General features: G+C 37.4%; 1 protein-coding gene across 18 annotated transcripts in view; it reads left to right on the forward strand.

Moving 5' to 3' along the window:
- The window catches only part of DMD (dystrophin), a 2,551,447-nt gene that overhangs the window by 2,049,343 nt on the left and 484,328 nt on the right, over window positions 1-17,776 (forward strand). The window lies entirely within an intron of this gene.

Genomic DNA, 17,776 nt, shown 5'->3' on the forward strand with positions numbered 1-17,776 from the left:
TCATTTAATACCCCAGTCTCCTAAATAGTGTGTGTTTTCGACCAGGAAAAGCTTGTGCATAAAGCTAGAGCTTTGATGAGAAGTAACTTTGCTCAGAGAAATAAATTAGGGATTGGCTTATTAAATTTGAAAAAGTTGCCATTTTTGAGTGTTTATTTAATATTTTACATGGAAAGCATCTGTATGAATTGTCTGTTTTATTTAGCGTTGCTAACTGAATCAGTTTCCCTCCATTACTTTCCAGTAAGTTTTGAAATGTTAATCTGGCATTTTGTAGCTTTCTTCCTAACATGATCTGTGAAAATAAAAATGAGATGGCTAAGTTTGTCATAGTTAATGATCACACAATTTTCGACAATTGCTTTTCCTAGAAACAAGAATTATTGCTATAAAATTTCATATGCATAAACAGTGAAAACAGAAGTTTCAGGTAGTTTTGTTTACATGAAGTCTTGGTGAGAATCTTATTCTGTAGTTCAGGAAGGCTCCTGATGCCTACTTTCAGGACCTGACATAATTTTCCCGACCTACAATGGAGTTCTGTTATGTACAGTTGAGTTTTCTGACCTGATAGAAGAAGTTTACCAGTACCGCAAAGAAAATTTGGAGTGTTAGAATAGTATGATCCATTTTTAGGACTAACTTCAGTTTTTTAATATTTTAAAATTAGGATGAAAAAAAGGATAGTATATGCAAGGTTGAAAAATAATTCCAAAATCCAATCATATTAAGCACAGTTTCATCTCCTCCCCTCCTCCTCCTTTTCTTCTGTTTCGATAGGACATTCGATCTACTCGGATGCTCTCGTATGTAGAGTAGATGACAGTGGCAGTTTAGAGCTTCTTGGGTTCCTCGTTCTTGCTTTATCATTATCCTCGGACCCCACTTGCTCCCCAACAATGTGTGTCGAGTTAGTTTGATCATTTGGAGGTAGTTTGTTTAGAACAATACCTGACTTTATCTTGCCAGATATCTCCCGTGCCTTGTGAATGTTAATGCAGTGTAAAGTTTGTTTTTTGGTCACTCTTAGATAAACAGTCAGAAAATGTGCTGCTGTAACATATTTGATTTATGATATTTCATAAATAAAATTTTATTTCTCCTTGTCCATGCCCATAAAGCCACCCTAGAATTTTAAATATGTGGATTGACATACTCCCCTCAGCTATGGTAAATAAAGGGTAAAACTGTAAGTGGATTTTTAAAGCAGATTCCTTTTAAAAATAAATCCAGTGACTCAATTTTAGAATAGGGACTTAATAAAATATTTCTTAAATTGATGGATGTCTTGTTGAGGGCAAAACAAGGATACATCCATCTATCTCCTATACATTTTATATTTATATCTATAGTACTTATACAATGAAAATTCATATATAAACTTCTCATCATGAGAAACTGCAAGATTCTGAATCATTAAAGAAAAAAACTGCAGTGTTTCCTAACTATGTTTACTATGGAAGAATGGAGAATAAAGTACATTTTGTGTTCAGTTTTCTGATCTCTTTCAAAAATAGTTGGAAATTATGCCGAGGAAACTTTCTTAGCTTATTCTATATTACTCATAAAAATGTATTTACTCTTAAAAGCCATATAAAACTCCCTTAGAGTTCCTGAAAACCTTAGACATATCATTTTCCCCTTAACTATAGACTAACTAAGATTCCAGTGTTATTTTAAAAGAGACAATTTCTCATTCCCTCTCAGTTAATATTGTGTGTTCTATAAATTCCCGTTGCCTGAGGTTGAAACTACATTTTATGGATAGGAATGATATTTATAGCCAGCTCAGATTTTCAGTTAGATGGCTGAATAATGGTCTTTTGATGAAAGATTCGAAGATGTCATGGTAAAAACTCTAAACTACTGAAACTATTGATTATTGTTAATGGCACATTTCAACTGATAGAATTGAATCAAGATACTGGGGTTTAAAAGCAACAAATGGAGATGCCAAGCTTGAAAGTAAATAAGACCACATACCTTAGGAGATTACATGCAGTTTCAGTATTTCAGCTAAATCGAAGTGTTTGCTTTTTTCCCCTACGAAGATGACTTTTTAAAAATTTTGAACAAAAGGAACGTTCTGTAATATGTGTGAGGGAATAAAGTGTAACTGTATGCCTTTCACTTTGTTTGCAGAAGCTGGTAGCATTATATTCATTGTTTGATTCATGCTGTATAGCAAGAATAGTTCTTACATATTAAAAAAGGAAACTCCAAATGCCTAGCCGGAGCAGCCGGCTCTCCCAACAGATTTCAATATATCTGTCCACCCAAAAGCAGTGATGTTTTACTTTATACAAATGCTGCTGAATGGAGACAGGGGGTCAGAAAATGGGTTCTTCTCTGTGACTGTCAGTCTGTTTTTCTATATATGGAGACTCCAGCTCTTGCTAGACTACCTGACTATCACTGCTTATCATCCACTTCATAGGATGTTTAATTCTCCCAGCAATAATTACAATTCCTGGGTTTGATAAGCATACATGTATTATGAAGTATATGCTTCCTGAATGGAATTAACCTGATTAATTCCACTCTGAAAGCCATTAAAGTTTCTTCCTTATATTAGAAAAAAAAATCTTATTTACTTTCCTTACTAAAAGCAAAGTCATTACATTTGTCCTTGTGCTTTAGGATGAGGAGATTTTCTTTCTTATAAGTATTGTTATTTCTGACAGTACAACTGGAATCTTAAAGCCAATATATTTTTATAGAGTACCATACAGAGCCCTATGAGGTGACCGCTTGAAAATTTTTAAATTGCAAATTTATTCTTAAAATGAAGAACTATATTCATAATTGAATCAGATTCTTCCTGTGTCCAAACCATTTCCTGCTTTGGGCCTCAGAGAACTGATAATGATGGTCACAGTTCTAAGTTCTAACATAAAACCGTGGGTAACTAACTGAAAATAGTTAGTTAAACATGCAGACTCTGCAGGTTTACTACTGTTTCACAAGAATTTCACCAATCTTAACTGATTCTCTAAGAACCCCCAAGAGATCATTGTAATACCAGCTTGTAAAGAAGGTGTGTGGGGATGGGTATGTGGTGGGGAGAGATGGTCATAAAGGTGGCATAATTAGGGTCTTTTTCTCAGCAAGAGAGACTATGGAGCAATTAATATTTGAGATTCCCTCATCTGTGATCTGGGTCACGTCTCAGGCCATATCTCTCAACTCACTTCCTCCTCTAATTTCATTTGTTTTACCTACTACGTCTCCTCCCACCCTCGCCCACCCATTATAGAAATGCCCTTCTATTAAACAAAACACTTCCAGAGAGACAAGGTTGATAAATTTTGAATTGTACATCACAGTACAGCTGGAAATTGATTACGCTACCTTAAATTTCTAATACGTTATTGAAATTGGGGAATTTAGCTTCTTCAGTGTTGCTCACAATATATCTTGGCCCACTGATTCATTCCAAGGGAAGAAGGAAGAATGCAACGTCAGTAGCAAAATTAATATCCTGAATAAATTGGATTGTCATATTTCTAGGTGCATCTGAAAAGAGAGAGGTAATCTTAAGTTCCCTAATTCTAAGAAAAGAAAACCCTCTGTGTATTCCTTTTTGTTGCTATATTTTGAATTGAGTCTCACATGTATTTTTTAAATCTTTCTCCTTTGGTGTCTAAAGATTCTGAAAGTGTACTTGATGTTTTTCTTTTGCCTAGTGATGCCTGCCTGCCATTTTTCATATACAAAACATATATATATATATATATGTTCCCTAAGAACTTTGATTGATTCATCAATTCTTTATTAAATACCTGTTGGATACCTAGCATGGTGTTAGGACTAGCATTACGAACATGATTAGAGAGATGTTTTTCAAACGTAGTTCAAAGTACTAGGTTACGTAATCAATGTAATGAGTATCAATCCACATTTTTTTTTTAACAGAAAGGAATAAAATTAATAGAACAGAAAATAACAGGAGTCCATCACTCTTAAATAAGAGTTGGTATTATTTTCTGAAGCTTTGTTTTCAACTATTTGCATGTGTGTGTGTGTGTGTGTGTGTGTGTGTGTGTGTGTGTGTGTGTACATACTGGATCAGTGTGTAGCATATATTCAAAAGCCTCTGCATTAGAGTATGATTTCTGCCCTTGGGATGCTTAAATTCCAGAGGTAAAGATAGTTATGCTAAGACAAAATTGTATAGTAGTGCGATGAGTGTTGCAGTAGAGGGCTAGACAGGATCTAGTAAAAACAGAAGATGATTAAGGTAAGCTTGCCAGAGAGGCCAGGAAACTCACCTAGAACACTGTTTTTCAGTCTTGCTTATACATTGGAGGAGATTTTTTAAATGCTGATCTCTGGGTTCTACCCCCAGAGATTCAAACTGGATTGATCACAGCATGTCCCGTCCATGCTTCTCATGTCCAGCCAAGGTTGAGAACCTCTGTTCAGAGAAGGTTAGAAGAATGTGTTAGGAGTTGGCTAGATACACAGAGTTACAAAGGGAAGGAAACAGCATGTTGAAAGTCCTGGACAGTTGGGTAGTTCGGGAATCGAAAGGTACTTCTCTATGGATGGGGTATGATTATTATAAATGAGTTTGGAAAGATCAGCTGGGGCTAAATTATGTAGAAAGGCAGCATGGTATAGTAGATAGAGTATAAGCCTTGTAAGCAGAAAGACCACTTATTTTACCACTTGTTGCCTAACTTCTAAGTCTCAGTTATATTCTTCTGTACAATGAAAATAATACTTCACAGGATTTTGTGAGGAATAAATGGTAGAATGCCCACCAGAGGGGCAGAGTGTTGCACTCAAAGTGTTCGGTATGTGTTAGCTGTCTTTCCCTCCCTCTGTCCGCCTTTCTTTAAGAGTTTGGACTTTATCTGTAGTCTATGGGAAGTCACAGCATGTTTTTAAGCAAGGAAATGGAATAACCTAACTTATGTTTTTGAAAGACCACTCTGGTAGCTGTGAGGAGAATGAATTGGAAGGATATGAGACCTGTCCAGGAACAAAAGTTAGAAAGTTATTTCTGTGATATTCCAAGCAAGAAATGATCATTAAGGTGTTGAGGTTGAACAAAGGAAACAGATGTGTGAGCTATCTGGATGGAAAAACTAACATTGTAATGTAGATTATGGGAGGAAGAGGTGAGGGGGGAATGTGAGGTACAGTGAAGAGTCACTGACTGCTTACCATTCGGCATGACTGGGTGCCTTACAGAGTTGCAGAATTAAAGAGGAAAAATAGTTACGGGAAGAGAAGTCAAGAATGTGACTGGTTTTTCTTTCTCAAGATTGCTTTGGCTATCCGGGGTCTTTTGTGTCTCCATACAAATTTTAAGATTTTTTTGTTTTAGTTCTGTGAAAAATGCTATTGGTAATTTCATAGGGATTGTGTTCAATCTGTAGATTGCCTTGGGTAGTATAGTCATTTTGACAATATTGATTTTTCCAATCCAAGAACAAGGTATGTCTTTCCATCTGTTTGTGTCATCTTCGATTTCTTTCATCAGCATCTTAGAGTTTTCAGAGTACAGGTCTTCTGTCTCCTTAGATAGGTTTATTCCTAGGTATTTTATTCTTTTTCATGCAGTGGTAAATGGGATTGTTTCCTTAATTTCTCTTTCTGATCTTTCGTTGTTAGTGTATAGAAAATGCAACAGGTTTCTGTGTATTAATTTTGTAACCTGCAGCTTTACCAGATTCATTGATGAGCGCTAGTAGTTTTCTGGTAACAGCTTTAGGATTTTCTATGTATAGTATCATGCCATCTGCAAACAGTGACAGTTTAACTTCTTCTTTTTCAATTTGGATTCCGTTATTTCTTTTTCTTCTCTGATTGCCATGGCTAGGACTTCCAAAACTATGTTGAATAAAAGTGGCAAGAGTGGACATCCTTGTCTTGTCCCTGATCTTAAAGGAAATGCTTTCAGCTTTTCACCATTGAGTATGACGCGTTAACTGTAGGTTCATCGTATATGGCCTTTATTATGTTGAGGTATGTTCCCTCCATGCCCACTTTCTGGAGAGTTTTTATAATAAATGGTGCTGAGTTTTGTCAAGAGCTTTTTCTGCATCTACCGAGATGATCATATGGTCTTTATTCTTCAATTATACAATGGAATATTACTCAGCCATTAAAAAGAATGAAATAATGCCATTTGCAGCAACATGGATGGACTTAGAGACTGTCATACTGAGTGAAGTTAAGTCAGAGAAAGAGAAATATCGTATAATATCGCTTATATACAGAATCTAAAATGAAATGATACAAATGAACTTATTCCCAAAACAGAAACAGACTTAGGGAACAAACATAATTACCAGGTGGGAAGGGTAGGGAGAAGGGATAGTTAGGGAGTTTGGGATTGACATGTACACACTGCTATATTTAAAATGGATAACCAACAAGGACCTACTATATAGCACAGGGAACTCTGATCAATATTATATAACAACCTAAATGGGAAAAGACTTTGAAAAAGAATAATAGACACATGAACATGTGTAACCAAACCACTTTGCTGTACACCTGAAACTATCACAACATTGTTAATTAACTACACTCCAACATAGAATAAAAATTAAAAATTGTTATAGCTGATTCACTTTCTTATACAGCAGAAACTAACACAATGATAACCAAAAAAAAAAAAAAAAAAAAGAATGTGGCTGGTTTTGAGGTGTCTGTGAATAATAGAGGTGAAAATATCACCTCCCTTGAAGCAGTTGTGAATGTGGATCTAACATTTGGAGAAAGAGCTAGGTCAAAGTTGTAAAACTGAAGGGCATCGACATGGGCTCCATAGAAATACATAATATTACACAGAAATCAATGTCATTGTTACTTGAATTTCTCCATTCAGAAATATATCGAAAAGTCACTAAACTATTACTGTAGCATAGGATTGGTCTTAATCATGCCATCTTCTGCTATTCAAAGGGACACAGCTTTAGAGACTCTCTTAAATGTTTTGACCATGAAAAAAGGCAAAGAACTAGCAAAGCTTTGGTGTAAAATTCATACTGTGGAGAAAGTAAAAGTATTTAGGTAAGCTGTCCAAGATCTTGAAAAACTCTTTCCAATAAGGGCAATTAACTTCTTCTCTTATATAAACATGGAAAATTTTTATTTACCTTTTATTCTACAGTGAAAAGTTCATACACAGTCACAATACTATGGATTGTAGTAGTCAGGAATAGATTCAAGAGCCACACGCTTATCTTCTTACTATATTCCGTAGTTTATTATGTTCCAAGTTTGGACCCTGAGGCTCTTATAAGGTAATAAATATTTAAAGCACTTTGAAAAAGCTTTCTTCAAGTGAAAGATCCTTATTAATGTTATGAATTACCATTAGACAAAAGTCAAACTAAAGATATAAACTTAATGTCATACTGTTTAAAATCAGTAGATTAGGGCTTCCCTGGTGGCGCAGTGGTTGAGAATCCGCCTGCCGATGCAGGGGACGCGGGTTCGTGCCCCGGTCCGGGAAGATCCCACATGCCGCGGAACGGCTGGGCCCGTGAGCCATGGCCGCTGGGCCTGCGCGTCCGGAGCCTGTGCCCCGCAACGGGAGAGGCCACAACAGTGAGAGAGGCCTGCGTACCGCAAAAAAAAAAAAAAAAAATCAGTAAATTAAAGTTATATTAATGAGAATAATAATAACTAAATTGTTCCTTGTTTATAATTGACAAAGCATTATTACTTCAATTCTCTAATTTGCTTCTCACTGAAAACCTCTGGTGTTGGTACTATTATTTCCATATTCAGTAGAGGAGGGTAAAATTAGAGAGTTTCAGTAATTTAGCTATTACTATCAATACTTCTTTGAAAATCAACTTGAGTTTTATCATAGCAGATTAGGAGGGAAATAATTCAGAATAAAAGCCTATTAAAGAAATGTTTAGTTTTCTGGGATTAATATCAGCATTTAATTCAGTTATTTATTTATCCAATTATTAGGCTAGATAATAATACTCTCTCACATTAAAAAATATTACTATGTGCTGGGCAGTGTGCTAAGAGCTTTGCTTGCATGATGTAACAATCCCCTGCCTTTTTTTTTTTTTTTTTTTTTGCATGATCTTACCCCTTTTACAGATGAAAAATCTGAAGCTTTGAAAGTTTAGGTAACTTCTCTTAAGGTCACACAGCTATACCGAGAGGAGTCAGTATTTGAACCTAAGTTTGACCTTCTGACCTTCAACTAATCCTGCTATCCTACCCATTACTGTAAACTGATTCAGCATTCCAGGCAAAGACCCAAGATAAGCAAAAGCAAGTTTCAAATCATTCACTTCTTAGGAATTTGTTGATTACTGAAAATATTCCTACTTCCTAAACATCCTTCTTTCCTTTACATTTTGCAGTCTTGTTTCCACATTTGCCTCTTGACTGAAACACTTCTCTATGAAACCACCGTAACTTCCAAATGCAGATGCTTTTATCAAGTCCCGTTGCCCTAGAAATCTATGCATAATTTCTTACTGTAGTCCACCGCAGTCTTCTGGAAAATTTCTCATCTCTTGACCTGCTGGGGTGCTATATTCTACTAGTTTTCTCCTACCTCTGTTACTACTCATTCTTCTTTCTTTACCTGATGACCTATTCTGGGCTCTCTTTTCTGTCTTCATTAATCTCATTCTGTTTAATCAGTAGTCAACCAGCAGTTACTAAGTGTCCGTTATGTGCTAGGTATTAGACTAGAAACAGTCTTTTGTTCATCTCCTTTAATCCAGTGATTTGAAGATTTGTATCTCTTGCCAGTATCAATCCCACATTTCTTACCATGTATGGGACGTTTCTTACTCAAAGTCTCATGAACATCATAAACTCAATATGACCCAAATAGGCCATATCTTCGGTACGCGGGCCTCTCACTGTTGTGGCCTCTCCCATTGCGGAGCACAGGCTCCGGACGCACAGGCTCAGCGGCCACGGCTCACGGGCCCAGCCGCTCCGCGGCACGTGGGATCTTCCCAGACCGGGGCACGAACCCGTGTCCCCTGCATCGGCAGGCGGATTCTCAACCACTGCGCCACCAGGGAAGCCCTGGGCCATATCTTTAATACCAAGTCTATCTCCTGTCCTGCCATTCATCACACCACCATCTTTTCAGTCAGAAATTTCAAACCAAATAGTCATTTCTACATCACCTTCTCACTTGCCTTACTTTCTAGTTCATTTTTAAGATCTATCAATTTTACGTCCCTAATCTTTTGCACCCATTCCTTTCTCTCCAGTCCACTTTCCACCACTCTAATCCATGCTGTTATTTACCTTTACCTTCCTCTACTCCTTCCTGCCCACTGCATTGCTCCAGTCCAAACCGCAGATTGCCGTCTCAATTAAGTTTCCTAAAGCATTGCTAAGATTGTAACTATGTTATAAATTCCATGGGAGCACGGATTTCATCTACTTTATTCTCTTGTATATGCCGATGGCTCAAGACAGTGCCCACCACATGATAGGTGCCAATAAATATTCATCAAGTGAATGAAAAAATATCCGACTCCTCTGTTCAAACACCTTTTATGACTTCTCAAAGCCTTCAGAATATCCTGCAGACTCCTTCACCTGGCCCTCCAGGATTGGCCCTCAAACTCGATTTCCAATCTTATTTCTTATTTTTCCTCTCCATGCACCCTGAACTCCTACTAAAACGCACAGCTAGCCAGTTTACTTTTGTGTCTTTGATGACCTGTTTCTTTTCTTGGGAATGCTTTTCCTCATTTCAGTTTACCCAGATGCAACCTAATTTTCAAGGAAAGCCACATTCAAATCCTCCCTTTTTCCCTTAGCCCTCAAGCTAGAAGACATCTCTTCTCCCTCTCAATTCCCAGAGGCATTTCTTTGCCCTTTAAATAACACTTAATGCTTTCTGTATTGTTTTAGAGGGGCTGGAGAGGATAGCATTTAATAGTGTGGGCTTTGAAGCCTGACTGCCTGGGTTTAACTCATGATTCTTATACTTACTGACCATGGCACATTTCTCAATCGCCCTCAGTTTAGGCAGCTGTAAATCGGGGGAAATGATAACATCTACCTCATCAGGCTGTTGTGAGTGTGATGTGAATTGATATACATGAAGTGCATAAAACGGTATTTGATACATAGTAAGCAACAAGTAAACATAGCTAGTATTGTAATTACTGTTATCAGGTGTATAACATAAATTTTGTAAGTAAATTTTTGTATTGTTTCTCTCACTATAGACTGCTTAAGGGCACAATCCTCATATGGCTTGAGTGAGAAACTATTTAATAAGGAATGGATGAATTAATAAAACCGTGCCAGAAATATTGACTACCATGAGTGTTGAAACTGATTTTTTTAAAAGCTTTGTCTTTTCTAACCAAGAAGAAAAGATTAAAAATCTTCAGCAGATTTTAGTTCTTAAATGTCACTATTGACTCATGCTTGAAAAGCTCTTCAAATCTTCAGATACAAACAAACCTTAATACTACCATTCTTGAGAATAAACATACTACACTGAAAATGAAAAGGAGGTATTTTTTGCCTTTCATAATGACCTCCTTGGGGGAAATCAGTTGACGTGCCACCCTTCTCTTTCAACCAGACACCAGACATTGAGATTCCCAGAAACACACTTCAGTAACAGTAGTTTATTTTTCTCAAACTGTCTGACCAACACTGGAAGTCACATCAATGGCTTATAGATATGTTAATACAATTAATAAAATTGTTTTACATTTATCCTGTGAGGCAGTAGCAGTGAAGATAGCCAGAAGTATGAGACTATTCACTCACTTCCTTTGATGTCCATCAGAACCTGGACAAGATCTATATAATTTCAGGCCTTCTTCTCCGAACAAGAATAGAAAAAGTCAGGAAAAGTTTGACGACAGAAAAAGTCAAAGAATTTCACATCATTTTCTCCTCCTCCGTTCCTCCAACCTCAGAGGTTTTCTTGAGGGTTAGGGGTCTTTGAGGGCAGACTTTCTAGGCAATAAATAAATAAATAAATAAATAAGATATTCCTGGGCTTCCCTGGTGGCGCAGTGGTTGAGAGTCCGCCTGCCGATGCAGGGGACGCGGGTTCGTGCCCCGGTCCGGGAGGATCCCACGTGCCGCGGAGCGGCTGGGCCCGTGAGCCACGGCCGCTGAGCCTGCGCGTCCGGAGCCTGTGCTCCGCAAACGGGAGAGGCCGCAACGGTGAGAGGCCCGCGTACTGCAAAAAAAAAAAAAAAAAAAAGATATTCCTTTACATGATGGGTAGCAATGCCCCCTTTCCTGTTGGAAAATTCTGAAATTGTGGATTGGAGGGATCAAATAAAAGAATCTCCAATCTTGTATTTACAGATTATTTTTAAAATGAACTTCGTAAGTGTCTCTCTTGTGCCATTCATCGTTCTGATAAAAAAAAAAAAACCTTTCAGGTATTAATCGAAGATTAATAGTATTCAAAATAATTTAGGTTATCAGCATGTGATTTTTTCATTCCACATGAGATCCATTTGCAGTTTAAATGGTTTCCTAAATTATATTAAAATAAAATGTCAAAAAGTTCACATTTTTTTTTTCATTTTTAACAACATCAGTCTTTAAAGAAAGGTTATTGAACAAAGGTCTATGCATAAATCAGCCATTCCCCGTAGAGGTAAAAGAAGCCATTACACCTGGTTATAAAAGAGAGTTTCATGAATGTGGGAGAAATAAATCATTCCCTACTGGAGATCGTATTAGTCTGGATGGAAGAATGTCTGTAACCTAGTAGTGAGAAAGCAACAAGTTACTTTTGTTTTTTCTTGCATCCATTGTTATCCTTGAGAGGTCTATTAGCAAGTTGACCATTCAATATTATTAGTAGTATAAATGTAATCTTAAATTCTCTGAAGATTTCAATCTTTCTCTCTAATTTCTATTCCTCTCCAACACCTTTTACAATGCATTATTCCTTGGGAGTTATAGAAAAAGTTGCTCTCTGCAGAAAGCAGCATTTCAGTTGCTCTCAGGAGCCAACCACATTTCACTTCAATCCTTTGCTCTCAATTCAACAATTCAATATTGGATTCAATTCAAGGCTGTGGCCCCAAATAGAATGAGACCTGTATATTTATGAACTGCTTGACCAGGCATTCTTCCCAATGATTTATTCCATAAATTCTATTTTTGGTTTTTACAGTAGTTTCACAAATGGTTGGAAAACTGTTGTCCATTGCAGTTTGAAAAACTGAAATGAGTGTCGATAGCATTTTTACCTGCTATGGACAAGTGTTCACATGTTCTGTTTTGGAGTAGAAAACAGTTGTCGCTGTCGGGATGCAACCCTTGGATTGATTAGACAACTCCAAATTCATTTCCCATCAATAGCCTAAAAGACTGTTTTTAATGTATGCAATGTATACACATAGTAGAAACATATTTTTGAGTGTATTTCTAAATGTGACTTTTAAGGACGGCCACTGAGAAGCGGGAGCTGCCACAGAACAGTAAAGAGGTTTGAGGATCCGGAGGCTGATAAGAGCCTTACTTGGCCGCAGAGAGGAATTGATCGTGGTGGGACTTGGGGAGAAGGAAGACAGGGAGAGCTAGTCAAGGAGGTAAGGGATATAATTCAGGTGAATACAGAGTCCTTTGGTCTCCCAGAAGAGGAGGTACCTCCTGCATACCTTACAGGGAGGGTCAGGGGAGGTGTCCTGGTAAACTTTGGCTACATAACAAACCACCCCAAACCTAACACCTTAAAATAATAGTAGTCACTTGTTTTGCACACGAATCTACAATTCAGGCACGGTTCACTGGGAACTGTTTGTCTCGGCTCCTGGTGATATCACCTGGAGCAAGTAGTGTGGCTGCCGGAAGACCCCCTTCCAAGCGAGCTCACCCACCTGTCCGGCAAATAGCTGCTGGCAGTCAGTTCTTCTTCGTGTAGTCCTCTCCACAGCGCAGTTTGGGCTTTTTCATAGTGTAATCGCTGGGTCCCAAGAGCAACCATACCAAGGTACAAGAAGTTGAGGCGCCACCTTCTTAAGGCCTGGGGGAGAAACCAGCATAGGTTCACTTCTGCCATATTCTATTGGGCCAGCAGTCACAGAGCCCAGATTCAAGGGGATAGGACATAAACTCCATCCTTCCATGGAAGAATGTGAAAAAGTTTAGGGGGGCTATGTTATAACACTGACACGGAAAGCTTCTTGTACAAGACACTGAGCTGAATATTAAACAGCAAGTATGCCTTATCCAGGTCAAGAGAAGAGATCCTCTTTACCCCAAATACCCTTTCTCTTCTTGTCTCCCTGGCTAACTCGTACTCGGGCTTCAGGTCTTGGTCAAAATACATTTTCTCAGAAGCATTATCTGGCCGTGCCCCCAAGTGAAAAATTGGATATGCCACTATATTGATCTTTTCTAATTTAGGCTTTTTTCTACAACAGAACATAAGTCAAATAACTTCATTTCTTACTTAAAAGCTGTAAAATACTCATGGCAGTAAGTATATACAATGAAAATAAATCTTAAGTGCAAAAAGTATCTCTCAAATAGCAATATAGATGCTTACATTTTACCAACCTATTTGCTTTTCTTTCTCTGTTTGCCCCAAGGTCTCATCTATACCAGTGTGTACCAATTCATTTCTAGAATATACCTGTTAATAACCTCATTTGCATAGCTCTCCTCCCTAATCTGGGCACAAGGTAGCCTCAAGGACGTCTTAATTTTTCTCAGTTTAATCCATCTCTCCTGTCCTTTTCTTAGTGTGTCTGTCTGTCTGTCTCTCTCTGTCTCTCATGTTTTTCATTTGTTTCTCTTCAAGTGACTTTCAACTACACAGAAAACGCATTTCACATTTCTGTGCCTGCCTCCAGGCTCTATCTATTTCACTCACCCAGGACTGTCCTTTCTGAATTCTTTGTCTCATGTAGCAGCCATCATTAAAGTTGGACAAATGAAAGAACCTCATTTCTTAAAGGACCAGAACATTATATTGAGCAAGCAATTAAAAGGATTCAGCAAATCAAAACATGAGCTATCTGGATGAATCTTGAAGATATTATGCTGAGAGAAATAAGCCAGACACAAAAGGATGGATATATATCTATATATATGTAAAATTTTATATGTATAATTCCACTTACATGACATACCTAAAATAGTCAAATTCGTAGAGACAGAAAGTCAAATAGTGGTTACCAGGGGCTGAGGGTGAAGGGATAGGGGACTTCTTGTTTAATGGGTACCTGAGTTTTGGCTTGAGAAGGTGAAAAATTTCTAGAGAGAGATAGTGGTGATGGCTGCACAACAGTGTGAATGTACTTAATGACACTGCACTGTACATTTTACAATGATTAAAATAGTAAATTGTATGTTGTGAATATTTTGTCACAATAAAAAGAAAAATATGAGCTAACAGACTTTTTGAGGGACTCTTTGTGCAAGTAGTACGGTATCAGAGAGCGCAGAGTGTCTTAGTTTATAGTCAAGATATTTGCATGACCGCTGACTTGGGTGATCTTGGGGAAATCAATGGCATTGTGAATCCCGGGTTTATCTTCTGGAAGATGATGGAGCTAGACAAAAGAAATGTTTCTGCAAGTTCACATACAATCTACACTATCTGTACTTGGAAAGGTTATTAAAAATGCACTGTCAGAAGCAGACTCTCTAGGGATGGGCCAGGGAATCTGCATATTTAAAGAGCCCCCAGGTGTTTCTTGTGCCCATTCAAATTTGAAAATCACTGGGCCAGATGTTTGCTTAAGGCCATTTCTGCTCCTGAAATTTGACAGATTTTGATTCTGCAAGGCAGATTCTCAGTGCTTATGGAAGAGAAAGAAATGAAGAAAATATTAGACTTTCTGCCTGTGTTGGAGAATTTGTCATTTGCTTAGCCAATCAGGAATGGTATTGTTTATTCCTCCCACTGTTTTGAAGAGGCATGGGTTTAAAAAATAAGCCAGATGGTACTGAGGAAGATTTACATTCCCATTTTCTTTCTTTTTCTCTTTGCATAGTATATAAAACTGCCCATGCCTCCATGTGAGCCATGATCGTTAATTTAATTTTATGATTTAATGGCTTATGACATTAAGTTATAACTTAGCCTAACATGACCAAATTATAGTATCGGAAGGAAAGTTTCTTTGCTCAGGTTGATTTGTATACCTTAAACCAGTTGTATTACTGGCTGAATTTTTCATAATTATGTCTCAGCCTTGATCTAGGGAATTTTCTCTCTTCCATAGAAATACATTTTGTTAAACAAGATCTAGGTTATAATCAATGTCCCAAAAGTAAAGTTAAGAAAGGGAGGGCTTCCCTGGTGGCGCAGTGGTTGAGAGTCCGCCTGCCGATGCAGGGGACACGGGTTCGTGCCCGGGTCCGGAAAGATGCCACGTGCCACGGAGCGGCTGGGCCCGTGAGCCGTGGCCGCTGAGCCGGCGCTCCACAACGGGAGAGGCCACAACAGTGAGAGGGCCGCGTACCGCCAAAAAAAAAAAAAAGTTTTTGCTTTGCTTTGGGTGTGTGTGTGTGTGTGTGTGTGTGTGTGTGTGTGTGTGTGTTTACTGAAATAGATTCTGTCTGGTACTGAATGTAAGATTAAAAGTGAAGGAGAATAGTTATCATGTATCCACTTGAGTGGATTATCTAAATATCCTTAGAAAGGCATAACCCCTTCAGCAATATTTTACCAACCATCAGTGAGGTCCTAATCACATGTATCTTGAATAAACAGTTTTGCACCTATAACTTTGTGTTTACTTTCCTTTTGCATATGCACTCAAAAAATAAAAAGTGTCATCCTTATTCTGAATAGGTTTTTGTTGTTTTGCTTATTTGAACTTTGTTCCTTGAATCTGTATTTCTTTGAATATAAAATATTTTGTGTTATGAATGTGATTAAAATAGAAAATAATTAGCTGATTTAACAGAGGGAAAGAGAGAGGGAGGGAAGAAGCAAGAGAAAAATACAAACCACAACATGCTTTTCTATTCCGTGAAGTCTGTCAAGGCAACAGATAAAGAGGCTTACTCGGGCCTAGTAACACAAAGGAAAAAGAAATATGGTGGAAGGTTCTCCTGCTTCTTTACCAAGAAGTCTGAGACAACACATTGTGTCAGAATTTAGACTCAGTAAAACTTAGACAATTTACCTGCCATGTGAGAATCTCAACATGAGTTTAGGTGGGAGAGGCATAGGAATTGAAATCCAATAATATATGCAACAATGATCACACCAGAATCGCATATAGAAAGCAAATTAGCCCTCTAATAAGAGAAGCCAAATTGAAATTCATTCTCTGAGCAAGTTTTCGAACACGTTCTGCCTTTACTTTTCTGTTTACAAGAATGGAACGCCACCAGAAAAACAAGAATTCGGAAGATAAGATGAAAAAAACAGTTGGAATTCTAAGAGAGAGACATAATACACACAAACATGCACACCACACACACATACACACACACACACACACACACACACACACATACACGATGAGAGTAATTTGCCTACATGGTGTAACTGGAAACACCGCCAATCTTGAGGGGATACACACATTTATGTATTATGGATTTTTAAAATCTCCTTACATCAAAGTATTGCATAATAATGTTTCATTTTAATACATCACACATTCCCAGGAGAAAGTAAGTAATATTTGGTTTTGTGAGAGAGAGAAAAAAAATGAACATTACCATCTGGTTTAACCCTTGTGGTGATATGGAATCGTGGCTGTGTTAATTACCTTCGTGATGTGTCTTCACAGAGATAATTATATGTGAAATTTCTTTCCAATTTGTTATATAATATTAGAAATACTTCTAAAATTGACATGGACTTATTATGTTACCATCTTTATTATAATCATTAATCTATTTAATTGAATGTTTTAAAGCTATGGTATTCAAAACAGGACTATTATGAAAAGAGATATTTGAAATAATACTTTTTGCATGTTTTGAATAGTTGGATTATTCAGTATTTCTTTATGTTTAGTTCCTGAATCTAAGTCATGCTGTCTATATAAAAATAGATGTCAGCTGAAGACAACCAGGCAATGGATTTTTTCTTGACAACAATCTTTTTATATATTCAGACTTCATTTATTATTAGACATATCTGTTTTTAAAATTGGTATTTCTTTACCTTTCTGTATTTAGGGAAATGACACAAGAGAATAACATTAATTTCCCTGTCATTTTGGCTGAATTACATTTGAAACTTCCAAGAGAGGTTGTCTAATCAATTCAAAGACACATTTGAAAAGATTACTGTTAATCTATCTCTAAAGTGAATTAGTGGCATAAACTGTTGCTAGGTGATTTAGGTACAGTTGTAGTTTTTAATAATCCCAGGAGAAGATACAGTACATTCTGTAGTGTCTCAACCAGTGTGATTGCTCAAAATTCTGCGAGATTGGTCCTCTGCAAGGCTTCCTGATGTCATTGTTCCAAGGGGAATTTTATTCCGGTATTTACAACAGCTGCAGTCATAACGACTTCTGTGTTACTCCAGTCATAGTTATTACTATATTTTTCACCTACCTATATTGTGGTCTAAAGAATAAGTGCCCTTCGTATTCTCGAGTAAGCACTTGAGGGAATGAAAGGGAGTTTGATGTTGATCTGTATATCCCACAATATTATTTGTAAGTTCTCAGGATTAGCTGAGTAATGCCCTAAAGAAGGAAGGTCAGGTGATGTGTCTTGCTGCTGCCTGTTCCATGTGTCGTGAGTGTTATTCCTGTAGAAGACGAGTCGAGAGTGGGAAGAAAATGAAATCTGTCAATACTGTGAATATATAAATAATATAAGTGGCAGTAGGACTGATTAA

Source organism: Kogia breviceps, chromosome X, assembly GCF_026419965.1.
Source record: "Kogia breviceps isolate mKogBre1 chromosome X, mKogBre1 haplotype 1, whole genome shotgun sequence".
NCBI lineage: Eukaryota > Metazoa > Chordata > Mammalia > Artiodactyla > Physeteridae > Kogia > Kogia breviceps.